General features: G+C 51.1%; 1 protein-coding gene across 2 annotated transcripts in view; it reads left to right on the forward strand.

Moving 5' to 3' along the window:
• Positions 1–4,226: 4,226 nt before the first annotated feature.
• Positions 4,227–13,223, forward strand: part of LOC106545817 (interleukin-11 receptor subunit alpha-like) — a 59,087-nt gene continuing 50,090 nt past the window's right edge. For both annotated transcript variants that reach the window (XM_087715175.1, XM_087715177.1), the window contains exon 1: positions 4,227–4,392. The gene's annotated coding sequence lies outside the window, so the exon portion shown is untranslated. The remainder of the gene's footprint in view (positions 4,393–13,223) is intronic.

Below are 13,223 nucleotides of genomic sequence, written 5' to 3' on the forward strand. Positions count from 1 at the left end.
GCCCCCATCTATTCCCTGCCTCCGGAGTCCCAGCTGATGGAGAAGAAATGGGGATTTTGCGGTATCCTTCCCCTGCCACGCCCACCAAGCCACGCCCACCACACTTACCAAGCCACGCCCACAGAACCACTAGTAAACAAAATTTAATCCCACCACTGCCCCTAACCCTCTGCAGCTAGAGCTGAAACAGCCACGCTCTCCCTGCTGGAATCTTCCTTCTGCCTGGGGTTGCTGTGGGGGTGGCTCCCCTCCTCTCCCGGGTTTGGCTTCCTCCCTTTTGGGAATGAAGAGGTGAAATGGCCCAGGCGGTCCCCGAACCTCCTCCACCGCCCCACCTTTCCAGGCTGGTTTTCCTGCCAACGTTCCCTTGGAGCGCCAAGGAGACCAAAGGGGCCTTTTGTCTGCAGAGCCAGCTCTCTGCAGGCTGCCCGGGCTCTTTTGCACTCCTGGAATGCGGGAGGGACTCCTGGGGCAGCCGAGGGCAGGAGAGCCGGCTGCTTATTTTGGAGGCAGCTGCGTGGAAGAAAGGACGCGGGGGCCAAGAGGGATCCTGGGGTGCAAGGCCCAGCTGGGTCTCTCTGTCCTGTCAGGATGCCCCTGAGCAGCGGTTTGGACTCTATAAGGAGAGGAAAGCAAGGGGTTGGACTAGAAGCCCTCCAAGGTCCCTTTTTTATCCATTCTTTGTTCTGTTCTATTCTATTTCTGCTCTATATTTTATATTCTATTCTAATCTATTCTGTTCTATTTCTACTCTATATTCTATTCTATTTTATTCTATTCTATTCTATTTATATTCTATTCCATTCCATTCTTTTTTCTATTTTTCTATTTTTCTATTATTTTTCTATTTTTCTATTTTTCTATTTTTCTATTTTTCTATTTTTCTATTTTTCTATTTTTCTATTTTTCTATTTTTCTATTTTTCTATTTTTCTATTTTTCTATTTTTCTATTTTTCTATTTTTCTATTTTTCTATTTTTCTATTTTTCTATTTTTCTATTTTTCTATTTTTCTATTTTTCTATTTTTCTATTTTTCTATTTTCTATTCTAATTCTATTCTAATTTCTTATTCTATTCTATTTTCTATTCTTTCCTATTTCTATGCTACGCTATTCTCATGTTTTCAACGGGGCTCTTGTCACTTCCTGGAATTGTCAAGAGCTTGGAGGTCCAAACCTTCCCCTATTTAAGGGGTATCTCAGGAGAGACCCTCCCCCAAAATCAGGTCTTGCCTTGTGCCCAAAGAGAGGGTCTCCTGCTTGGAGCATCCCAAATAGATGTGGAAATACACCCCCCACCACCACCACCATTGCAGCATCCCCATAACCATGATCATGATGAGAATTCAAAGGCTGGGCCACCAACTCATTTAACAATCCTGTGATTCGCTTAACAATCTTGGCAAACAAGGTCATAAAACCACAGCATGACTCGCTCAACAACTCGACTGCTTAACAACAGAAATTCTGATCCTACTTCTGCTCTCTAACAGCCCTACACGAGCTCAGGGGGCGGTGGGGGGGGGGTGTATGTGTGCTTTTCACGCAGCCACCGGACCCTTCCAGGGGCAGAGGGTGGGTGGGCAGGGCTGCCTTTGAAGCCTGGACAGGGGTTTATTGCCTTCCATGTCTGCAGGACGGATCCGAGCAGCTCCTGGAAGATTAAGGAGGCTGACCTTTGCAGGCCTCCTTGTAAAGATTAAAGTAATCCAATTGCGGCCCCAGGAAAGCAGATTTAACTTGGTTACAGGCCTGCCGTCCTGTTTTCCGGATCCACACAGCCCCCTGAGTCATGGCCCAGCCGAACAGGGAGGGATGGCACCTGACACTAAATAAGGACAGGAAAATGAACCCCTATAAAACCACCACCAACCCCCCATGTTGTGTGAATGCACCGGAGAGGGTTTCCTCTGGGGAAGGGTGCTGCTGTGTGAAGGTAACCGGGCGGGTGATATAAAGCCCTTTAAATGCTACGCAGTCCAGATGCAAATAATACGTATCCGTCAGCTGCTTAATTGCATTTCACAAAGAGCAAGAAAACAGCCTTCCCTGAACTTGGCAAGAGGAGCAGCAACGGATGGAAACTAATCAAGGAGAGAAGCAACTTGGAACTCGGGAGGAATTTCCTAACAGGGAGGACCATCAATCAGTGGAACAGCTTGCCACCAGAAGTTGTGGGTCCTGCATCCCCGGAGGCTTTTAAAGAGAGATTGGAGAGCTATTTGTCTGGGATGGAATAAGGTCTCCTGCTTGTGGCTGGACTAGAAGACCTCCAAGGCCCCTTCCAGCTCTCTTCTTTTGCTAATCTCTGAAAACCTGGAAACAGTCCCTCTATTTCCACCTTTGTCCTCCGTTATCGTTTCCCCAAACTCCTCAAATTCAACAATGGTCTTTCTAGCTTTCCTGGGAATCGGAGGGAGATGGGTGGCTATTAAGAAATATGAAGTATACATAAACATTTAAAAAAAAAAACCTTCTGCAGCCTGCCTGCGGGCTAGATTTGCACCTGCAGCCCTTCAGAAACCAATCCAGGTACCCATAAGGCTGGGCTGGGGCTGCCCATGCATGCTTGCTGCAGAATTCTCTTTCCCCCTCCTGCATGGAACCTCCCCCCCCCGCATTTCTGCACCTGGCAGTTGAATGTCCTTTAGAAGTGAGGCGTCTGCCCCCCCCCCCTCTGCTGCATGGAGGGGCGTAGTAGAGAGCCTAAAGAGTGGAACTTAGGCTGCTCAGTACTTGAAGGAGATGCAGGAAGGAGTAGAGATTTCTTTGCCCAGCGATTGTGCCAGCATCCCTCAGGTGGCTTCTGGCAAACATCCCGGCTCTTGGGCTGTTTTTCTGTCTGGCTTCATTGCGCCAATGGCCCCAAATGCAGGACTGAAATTCAGGATCCGCAGAACGCGCCCTGGGGGGGGGGAGTATTTTACTACTTCCCTGAGACATCTGGGCCGTGTCCTGTGCTTGGCTTTGGGTCACGCAGTAGATTTTAACTGGCAATCCTAACGCTCTGGATTGGGACCCTCCTGGTCAAAAGGCTGCCTGGGTTGCTAAGTGGATCACTGCAGCCTGCCTGTCTTGAATTTTTTTTCAGCGCACCTGGTGGGTGGCAGCCTGGGCCCCCCCCCTGCATGGAATGTGGCTGTAGCCACCCAAAATAATACATGTTTATGCTCAGCTTTTTATGTTTTTAACATTTTATTTGTATGGTGCTCAAAGTCTCTCTAGAAGAGAAGGGGATAGAGAGATTAGAAGTAGATGATGAGAGAGAGAGAGAGAGATTAGAGATATATAGATAGACAGAAATATAGATAGATAGATAGATAGATAGATAGATAGATAGATAGATAGATAGATAGATATAGATGGATAGATAGATAGATAGATGATAGATAGATAGATAGATATAGGTAGGGAGAGAGAGAGGAAGGAAGGAAGGAAGGAAGAGAGAGAGAGAGAAATATAGATAGATAGATAGATAGATAGATAGATAGATATAGGTAGGGAGAGAGAGGAAGGAAGGAAGGAAGGAAGAGAGAGAGAGAGAGAGAGAGAAATATAGATAGATAGATAGATAGATAGATAGATATAGGTAGGGAGAGAGGGGAAGGAAGGAAGGAAGAAAGAGAGAGAGAGAGAGAGAAATATAGATAGATAGATAGATAGATAGATAGATAGATAGATAGATAGATAGATAGATATAGGTAGGGAGAGAGAGAGGAAGGAAGGAAGGAAGGAAGAGAGAGAGAGAGAGAAATATAGATAGATAGATAGATAGATAGATAGATAGATAGATAGATAGATAGATATAGGTAGGGAGAGAGAGAGGAAGGAAGGAAGGAAGAAAGAAAGAAAGAAAAAGAAAGAAAGAGGGAGGGAGAGAGAGATGAGAGGGGGGCTTTGTCTGGCTGGGGAGGGGGAGGAGAGGAGCGCCTGGCTGCAAAGCATGGCCCCTCCCCAGTAGGGGAGGAATCGGCCTTGGGACCCGGGAGGCTGCCGAAGTTGCGCTGGGGGCGGGGGGGGGGGTCGCTGGGTGCAGCCCGGCCGACGCTCTCCCTCCTCCCCCGCCCGCAGAGACGCCTCCTGGCTCCTCCCCGCCAGCCCCGGAGGGGGAGCCTGGGAGGGCGGCAGCGGCTCGCGGCACTTGGCGCCGGGACGGCCGAGAGAAGGAGAAGGAGAGCGAGAGCGAGTTCACTTCCCCGCCGGGGCTGCTTTCGCGCCGACCGAAGCACAGCCGCCCGACGCCGCGGCGCAGCCTCCGACCCTGCGCTGCCTTCTGGGCGTCCCGGAGCGGAGGGTGGCGGGTCTGGGCAGCCCGCGGAAGAGCCGCCGTGTCCGGAGGGCGCGGGCCATGGAGAGCCTGGGCGGCCGGAGCCGGAGCAGCCGCAGCTGAAGGTACCGGCGGGGCGGAGGCGCCGGGGGCTGGCGAGGGGGAGGGAGCAGCCCCGACGGGGGTCTCGGAGCGCCGAAAGTTGCAGCCTCCGGGGGGGGGGCGCTCTGGAAGCCTCCCTGCCGGAGAGGCTCGGCGGTCGGGGGCGGAGGGTGGAGGAAGGCGCCCCCCCCCGGCAGCCTCGGGGCTCCTGCGCCAAGGGGGCGCCCTCCCTGCAGGTGCGCGGGGCCGCAACCCCCAGGCTCGGCGGGCTTAGGGCGGGCGGCAAAGGGTCTCCTCTGGGTGGGGGCTGCGGGCTTCTTCGGGGCTCTCGGGGAAGGTGTCGGCCGTCCCCGGTTCGCTGTTGGGCAGCGGAGCCCTTCGGGGGGAGCGGGGCAAAAGGGGCCGAGGAGAGGCGGCTTCGTTGGGTCTGTTGGACGGGGCGGACGGGGCTGCTCCCTTGGCTGTCCGGGCTTCGCGGAGGAGCCGCCTCGCTTCCTTTCCGTTCATGCTCCGGCTCCTCCCGTCGGGGCTCCCGCTTGGGACGAAGGGCTGGCTGGGGGAGCCGCTCGACCTCGGCTTCTCTCGGACTCCTTTGCTTTAAGCAGTGGGGGGGGGGTCACTAAACAATCTTCCTTTCCTTCTTCACTCTCTCCTTATCTTTCTTTTCATTCATTCCTCTCCTTCCTCCCTCTCTCTTTTTCCCTTTCTTCCTTCTTTCACTCCCATCACTTTCCCATCTCCTTCCCTCCCACCCACCTTCCCTTCCTTCTCCCACCTCCTTCCTTCCCTCACTTCCTCCTTCCCTCTTTTCATTCTTTCCTCTCCTTCCCTCTGTTTCCATCCTTCACTCTCCCTTCTTTCTCTCCCTCCCTTTCCTCCCTCCCTCCCTTCCTTTCTTTTCCCTCCCACCTCCTTCCTTCCCTCACTCTCTCCTTTTTTTTCATTCCTTCCTCTTCCTCCTCTGCCCTTCCTTTCTCCTTCATTGACTTCCCCTTCCTTCCCTCCCTCCCTTTCCTTTGCTTTCCCATCTCCTTCCCCCCCCCCCGTCCTTCCTTCTTTCCTTTTCCCTCTTTCCTTCCTTCCTTCCCTCCCTCCCTTCCTCCCCTTTGCTTTCCCATCTCTTTCCCTTCCTTCCCTCTTTCTTTCCTTCCTCTCTCCCTCCCCTCCTCCTCATTCCCATTCCTGCTTCCCTTCCCCTCTCCTTCTTCTGGCTTCCTCTGGCAGCACTTTGAGGGATCTGGGAAATATTTTCCTATGTAGAAAGTTTCTGATGACATGGAAAAGAACTGCAGGGAGCTTATCTATGGAGGGCTTTCCCCCAGTTTGAATCTCCATTGTATGAAAGGGGGGGGGAATGCTTTGAAAAAGAGCTTTGAGGATGGGCGGAGGCAGCTTGGCAAGAAATTCTCCCCCCCCCCCCCCCCGAATCTTCTACGAATCTGGAAGCAGCTTTTTTGGCAAGCAAGTTTTATTCAAAGGCATCAGCTACAGTTCACGAAACGTTACACCTTTCAGTTTAAAAAGAAAGAGCTTCCAGACTCCTGATTTTTTCCCCCCTGCTGCAGGGGAACATTTTTGCAGTGGGAAAAATATTTGGGAGGGGGAACCCCTCAGCAAAGCCAAACGGTTGGTCTAAAGGAGTGTTTATTCAACTTTTTCCTCCCAGCCTCTCCCCCCTCCACTTTTAAAAATTACGGGAGGGTCCCAAACAGAGTTTTTATTTGCATGGGCCATGCAGTCGTCAACGTTTACCGTATTAAAAATCAAAATAGATTCATTGGTAGAACATGTGTTCATTGAATCCTGTAAAAATAAGAATATGAAAGCCATTAGATAGGAAGAAATAAATATTATTCATGAAAAAGCTCTATATTTCGAATGCATTATAACAGGGGTGCTCTCAGCCTGTAATCCGCAGAACCCTGGGGAGGGGGGAGGGGAGCGTGATGTTTGTCCAAGGTTTGCAAAGCCTTGAAAACAAATGTTGTGATTTAAATGTTGAGTTAATGGGGGGGGGGGTCCGTGGCCATGGCCTCTGGCCCCGAAAGGGATTTATAGAGGGGGTCCGTGGTGAAGAAAAAGACTGAGAACCACCGCATTAAGACACAGTGAAAAAAGTGACATTGGTTTTTTTTAAAAAATAATAATAATTAATTAATATCTGGCAAATACTTTTGATTTTGTGGGGCCCCTGAGAGGGTCTCGGGAACCCTTGGGGCTTCTGGGACCATGCTTTAAGAACAGGGTGGGTTTGATTTAAACCAAGTTGGGCTAGAAGCTCTCCAAGGCCCCTTCCTACTCTCTCCTTCTGTAATTCTGTCAATCACGGTTTAAATCCATAGCAAAAAGGCTTGGTTTAAACCAACTTGACTTAAATCACAGTTTTTAAAGAGCAGCTGTCATCCCTGCCCCGCAGCGTCTCCTCCTCTGATCTGCTGTTGCACTGTTGCACAATCGACAGCCATCCGTGCTACACATCTTCAGCTCCGTTTCATGCTGAATAAACTAAATTATGAATGTATCATAAACAGAAAACTACCTCTAGATCAGTGTTTCTCAACCTTGGCAACTTGAAGATGTCCAGACTTCAACTCCCAGAATTCCCCAGCCAGCATTCGCTGGCTGGGGAATTCTGGGAGTTGAAGTCCGGACATCTTCAAGTTGCCAAGGTTGAGAAACACTGCTTTAAGTACAAGGACAGATATAGACTGCGAAATCCACCATCGTGCCGTCACTCAAGCCCATTTCCAATCGCCAGGTCAAAGACTCTCAACTAAATAGATCCGCAGCTTGAAAAATTGCCAGGCTGCACAGCAGGGAGGGTTTTCAAGTGGAACATTCCCCCGCTTGGAAGAATGATTATTTATGAAACTTATTCACTGCAGAGATTCTTGAAATCGAGAAAGTGCATCTTCGCTTTTGATCTCTTCGGGGCCTCCTTGAAATCCAGCTGCAGATTTTTGTGGCTGAGAAAACACGAAATTGTTAACAGGAGCAGCTAGGTAGGAAGAAAGTGGTGACTTGTGTTGGTGGCTCTTCCCTTCTTCAGCTGGTGGCCCTATGCCCACCTGTCTCGCGTCCCGGTGCCCTTGCAGAGTGTGGCACGTGCCAGTGTGTGCCAGAGAGCGGGTGGGAGCGGGCATACATCTTCTTAACCCCTGCATGGTTATGTGAAAAGGAACAATTCAAGAGAACAGAACAACAAAACAATAACAGAGGTGGAAGGGACCTTGGAGGTCTTCTAGTCCAGCCCCAGATGACAGTTTAGGAAATATGTTTTCCTGCACCACAGGATAATTTATCTTGCATCCTTCCGTCTTGTGGAGTTGATGAAGTCATGTGTCCGTCTCCAGATCTGTCTTAGTCCTTTGGGCTGTAAACTGTGCGAGTGGAACAGTGGTGGGATTCAAATTGTTATTTTTTGTTATAAAGTTTTTTTTTATTTTTTCGTTTTTCATAACATACAACCACATGCATACTATTACATAGCCAACATCCTATTGTGTTATTAAATGTTTACATCAATTCATCTTACCAGAAACTCCCAAAAACCAATTATTGGCTCTTCTGCTCTCCATACAACATATTTGTACCTTATCCATCACTTGCTTCTCCCTCTCTCCTCCCTCGCCCTCCTTTCTTCCCTCTGTCATCCTTCCCTTTTCTTCTTTCCCTTCCTCCTCTCTCCTCCTCCTCTCTCAAATTGTTCAAATAATTTAACAACCGGTTCTCTGCCCTAATGACCAGCTAGGTGGGCGGGACTCAGTGGTCATGTGACCCTGTGGGTGTCAACAACTCAACATCACTCACGCCAATGGGCGCTTCGTCTTAGCTGTGACAATGGTAATAAGGGTTAACCGGAGAGGCAGTTTCTGTAAGCAGGGCAATAAAGATGAGGCTAGAAACAGCACCAGGATGTTTCCTTCCTGCCTTCCTTACAGGATTAGCCCTGCAAAGTGGGAAAAAAACGAAATGGGATTTCTTCCAACCACCAGATCTCCCAACTGCTTAGAAAGTTGACAAGAGGTTCTCCCGAATAGGTGCGAACCGGCTGAATCCCACCACCGAATTGGAAGCAGGTTACTCTGAACAAAACCAGCGGAGAGAGTCGCACATGTGTGGCCAGGGAAGAAAAGGTCGGAGGGATGTAGCCCCTTGTAGCCCCTTTTCCAACCAACAGCTCCACATTTGGTTCAAAGTTTGTTAGTTGGAGAAGGGGCTGCCTCTGGTCTCTTTCCTACGTAGAGTAAGTGGGCTGCCCTCCTACATCAGAGCCGGGGAACTACAACTCTTTCATGAAATGGGGGATTTCAACTTGCCATCGCTCGGTGAACGCTCTGATGGGGCGCAGGAGTTCATGGCTTCCATGACAGCCATGGGCTTGACCCAAGTAATTCGGGGCCCAACCCACGCAGCGGGTCACATGCTCGACCTCGTATTCCTCTCGGAGCAGTGGATGTGTGATCTTGGTCTGAGGGGTAATGAGATCATACCCCTGTCGTGGTCAGACCATTGCCTACTGAGGCTTGACTTCCGGAGGCCAAACCCCCACCGTAGGGAGGAGGAACCGACCAGGTGGTTCCGCCCCAGGCGACTTATGGACCCTCTGAGGTTCCAGACGGAGCTTGGGGTTATTCCTGATACCCTCGCCCACAGTTCGGCGGAGACTCTGGCCGCCGCCTGGTACTCGGCGGCGTCGGAGTCTCTCGACCGGATTGCGCCACTACGGCCCCTCCGGGTCAGTGGATCCCGGAGAGTTCCCTGGTTCACTGAGGAACTCCGGGAGAAGAAACGCCGGAGGAGATGCCTAGAGCACCAGTGGAGGTCCGATAGGTCCGAGGCAAACCGAGCACTCTTAACTACCTGCACCAAGGACTATGTCCGAGCATTAAGAACTGCAAAAAGATCATATATTTCTTCCTTGGTTGCGTCCGCCGAGTCACGCCCAGCCGCCCTGTTCAGGATAACCCGCGCCCTCCTTAATAGGAGGGAGGCGGGAGACCCCTTGCAGGGTAGGGCTGAGGATTATGCTCAATTCTTGGCGGACAAAGTAGCTCGGTTTCGATCGGACCTGGACTCCACCGCAGTAGACCCAGCTGAGACACAGGAGGATCATTTGCCACATCAGCTCTGGGTTGAGTTCCAGGAAGTTGCCTCTGGGGATGTGGACAAGGCCATCCGAGCTGTAAGTGCCTCCACTTGTATTCTGGACCCGTGTCCCTCCTGGCTGGTGGCTAACAGCAGGGAGGTGACACATGGCTGGATCCAGGCGGTTGTCACCGCCTCCCTTCGGGAGGGGCACTTCCCCGCCGTACTCAAAACGGCGGTGGTGAGACCCCTCCTAAAGAAACCATCGTTAGATCCAGCCATTTTAAACAACTTTCGTCCTGTCTCCAACCTTCCCTTTATCGGGAAGGTTGTGGAGAAGGTGGTGGCCTTTCAGCTTCAACGGGCCTTGGAGGAAGCTAGCTATCTTGACCCCTTCCAGTCCGGCTTCAGACCTGGTTACAGCACAGAAACCGCTTTGGTCGCATTGACCGATGATCTCTGGAGGGCCAGAGATGGAGGCTATGCGTCCATCCTGGTTCTCCTTGACCTCTCAGCGGCTTTCGATACCATCGACCATGGTATCCTTCTGCGACGACTGCGGGAGGTGGGAGTGGGAGGCACTGTTCTGCGGTGGTTCTCCTCCTACCTCTCGGACAGGTCGCAGTCGGTGTTAGTCGGGGGGCAGAGATCGTCCCTGAGGCCCCTAACATGTGGGGTACCCCAGGGTTCGGTCCTATCACCCCTACTATTTAACATATACATGAAACCGCTGGGCGAGATCATTCGGAGGCACGGTATAAAATACCACCAATATGCGGACGATACACAATTGTATCTGTCCGCCCCGTGCCAACTCAATGAAGCGGTGGACGTGATGAACCAGGGTCTGGAGGCCGTTAACTGGATGAGTGCTAACAAACTGGTACTCAACCCGGATAAGACCGAGTGGCTGTTGTGTTTCCCCCCCAATAATTTGGCTAATACACCAACGCTTAGGCTGGGGGGTCAAATTCTATACCCCTCAGATAGGGTCCGCAACTTAGGAGTCCTCCTGGATCCACAGCTGACTCTTGATCACCAGCTGTCGGCTGTGACCAGGGGGGCATTTGCCCAGGTTCGCCTGGTCCGTCAGTTGCGGCCCTACTTAGATCGGGGGGCTCTCACAACAGTCACTCGAGCCCTTGTGATCTCTAGACTGGAATACTGCAATGGGCTCTACATGGGGTTGCCCCTGAAGTGCATCCGGCGACTACAGCTAGTCCAAAATGCAGCCGCGCGAGTGATAGTGGGCGCACCGCGGTTCGCCCACGTTACACCTGTCCTCCGCGAGCTGCACTGGCTACCTGTTGGTCTCCGGGTGCGCTTCAGGATACTGATGACCATCTTTAAAGCACTCCATGGTAGTGGATCTGGGTACTTGAGAGACCGCCTTCTGCCGATTACCTCCCTAAATCGACCAATTAGATCGCACAGACTGGGCCTCCTCCGAATCCCATCTGCCAGTCAATGCCGACTGGCGACCACACGGAGGAGAGCCTTTTCTGTTGCAGCTCCGACCCTGTGGAACGATCTCCCCGCTGAGATCCGTACCCTCACCACCGTCCAGACCTTCCGCGCAGCCCTCAAGATCTGGCTCTCCCAGCAGGCCTGGGGATAGGTTTCCAATTTACCCGCCCGAGTGTTTGATTGCTGAATGAAAGTTGGGTTTTATTATTTTTCTGTTGTTCACATATTGTCTTGTTTTGACCTTGCACCTCCCCTCCCCTGTGGTTGTAAGCCGCCCTGAGTCCCCTCAGGGAAAAGGGCGGCATATAAATCCCAATAAATACCTAAAATACCTAAATACCTAAATGACCTGTGGACTCCAACTCCCAGAATTCCTGAGCCAGCCACGCCATGAATTCTGGGTATTGAAGTCCATAAAGGTCATAAAGGGCCCATAGTTTCCCCCCCCCCCCCCGGCCTACATGGTGGTAGGAAAGGAGCGCGTGTTTTGCTAGCCAGAATCCAGAATCACGTGAGGCCTTTGGAATGAAACATGAAGACTCCCTCCAGCTGCGCTCGGTTTCTGGGGATGAGCTAAGGGACGTGTCAATTGTATTTATTTGTTTTGATTGACTAATTTCTGTAGCCACCCATCTCAACCAGTGACATACATCCTAAAAACAAGCTGGTCCCACTTTAGCCATAAATGCCCGCCGGGTGACTAGACCCGTCCCTCACTCTCCTTTAGAGCATAGGCTAACAGAGTCAGGAGGGGTCTTGGTGGTCATCTAGTCCAACCCCCTTCTTGAGCACTTATACCATTTCAGACAAGTGGCTGTCCAGTCTCTCCTCTTGAAAGCCTCCGGTTGTGAAGCACCCACAACTTCGTAAGGAAAGCTGTTCCACTCGTTAATCGTTCTTAAAGTCAGGAAATTCCTCCTTTAGTGCCAAGTTGCTTTTCTCCTTGATGAGTTTCCATCCATTGCTTCTTGTCCTGCCTTCAGGGGCTTTGCAGAAGAGGTTGCCCCCCTCCTTTCTTTGTGGCAGCCCCTCAAATATTGGAACACTGGTATTATCATGTCTCCCCTGGTCCTTCTTTTCATTAAACTAGACATGCCCAGTTCCTGCAACCGTTCTTCGTATGTTTGAGCCTCCAGTCCCCTAATCCTCTTTCTTGCTCTTCTCTGCACTCTTTCCAGAGTCTCCACATCTTTTCTACATCGTGGCGACCAAACCTGAATGCCGTATTCCAAGTGTGGCCTTCCCAAGGCCTTGTAATGTGCTATTAACCCTTCACGTGATCTTGGAAATTCCTCCTTAGTTCTAAGTTGCTTCTCTCCTTGATTAGTTTCCACCCATTGCTTCTTGTTCTACCCTCAGGTGCCTTGGAGAATAGTTTGACTCCCTCTTCTTTGGGGCAGCCCCTGAGATATTGGAAGGCTGCTATCGTGTCTCCCCTGGTCCTTCTTTTCATTCAACTAGACATCCCCAGTTCCTGCAACCGTTCTTCCTATGTTTTACCCTCCACTCCCCTAATCTTCTTTCTTGCTCTTCTCTGCACTCTTTCCAGAGTCTCTGCATCTTTTAGGTATTGTGACAAGCAAAATTGGACACAGCATTCCACATAGGGTCTTAGCAAGGCCTTATAAAGCGGTATTAACCTTTCACGTGATCTTGATTCCATTGATGCAGCCTAGGATTGTGTTGGCTTTTTTTGGTGATGCCGTCGTGCATCACACAGCCCAACCCACTCTGCAGGGTTGTTGTTGTGGAGGAAATAAGAGGAGAGAATCCTTCCTGGGAGAAAAGCAGGCGAGAGGGAACCGGAATGGGAGAATCAGCAGAGAAAGCATCTGATCCGGCCTTCTGGTCCCATCCGCTTTCTTGCTGTCCAAGAATCTAACCTTCCCCCCCACCCCCTCTGCGTTTGGCCCTGCAGAGGGTTGCCTAGGAGTTGTGGTGTTGTGTTTGTCAGACAAGCCAGCAGCCCTCGGAACGAATCCCCGCTCGGCCTTCCATTCGGGGCCTGAGTGATCCGTCTGGACCCCGCTTGGCTGTCCCGAGAGCAGATCCGGAGAGTCAGTGACGGGCCGAGGACAGCGCTGATCATTTATCAAGAGTTTTTCTTGGCTGCCTCCTTTGTTAGTCATTAAAGTCTCCTTAAATCCTCTCCGGTTGTTTTTTCTTTCTGTGTATTTTGCAACAAAATGTTTGGAAATGCTGTGAGAAAGGAGACTGGAGTGTGAGCAGGGAGGATGTTGGCAGATCCTTCTGTGACCTGCAGAAAAGAGAGAGGGCTTCTGGATGGTGAGAAGGAGGA

The sequence above is a fragment of the Thamnophis sirtalis genome, unplaced genomic scaffold (genome assembly GCF_051295495.1).
Source record: "Thamnophis sirtalis isolate CommonGarterSnake01/CBP01778 unplaced genomic scaffold, rThaSir2_p1.2 scaffold_5, whole genome shotgun sequence".
Taxonomy (NCBI): domain Eukaryota; kingdom Metazoa; phylum Chordata; class Lepidosauria; order Squamata; family Natricidae; genus Thamnophis; species Thamnophis sirtalis.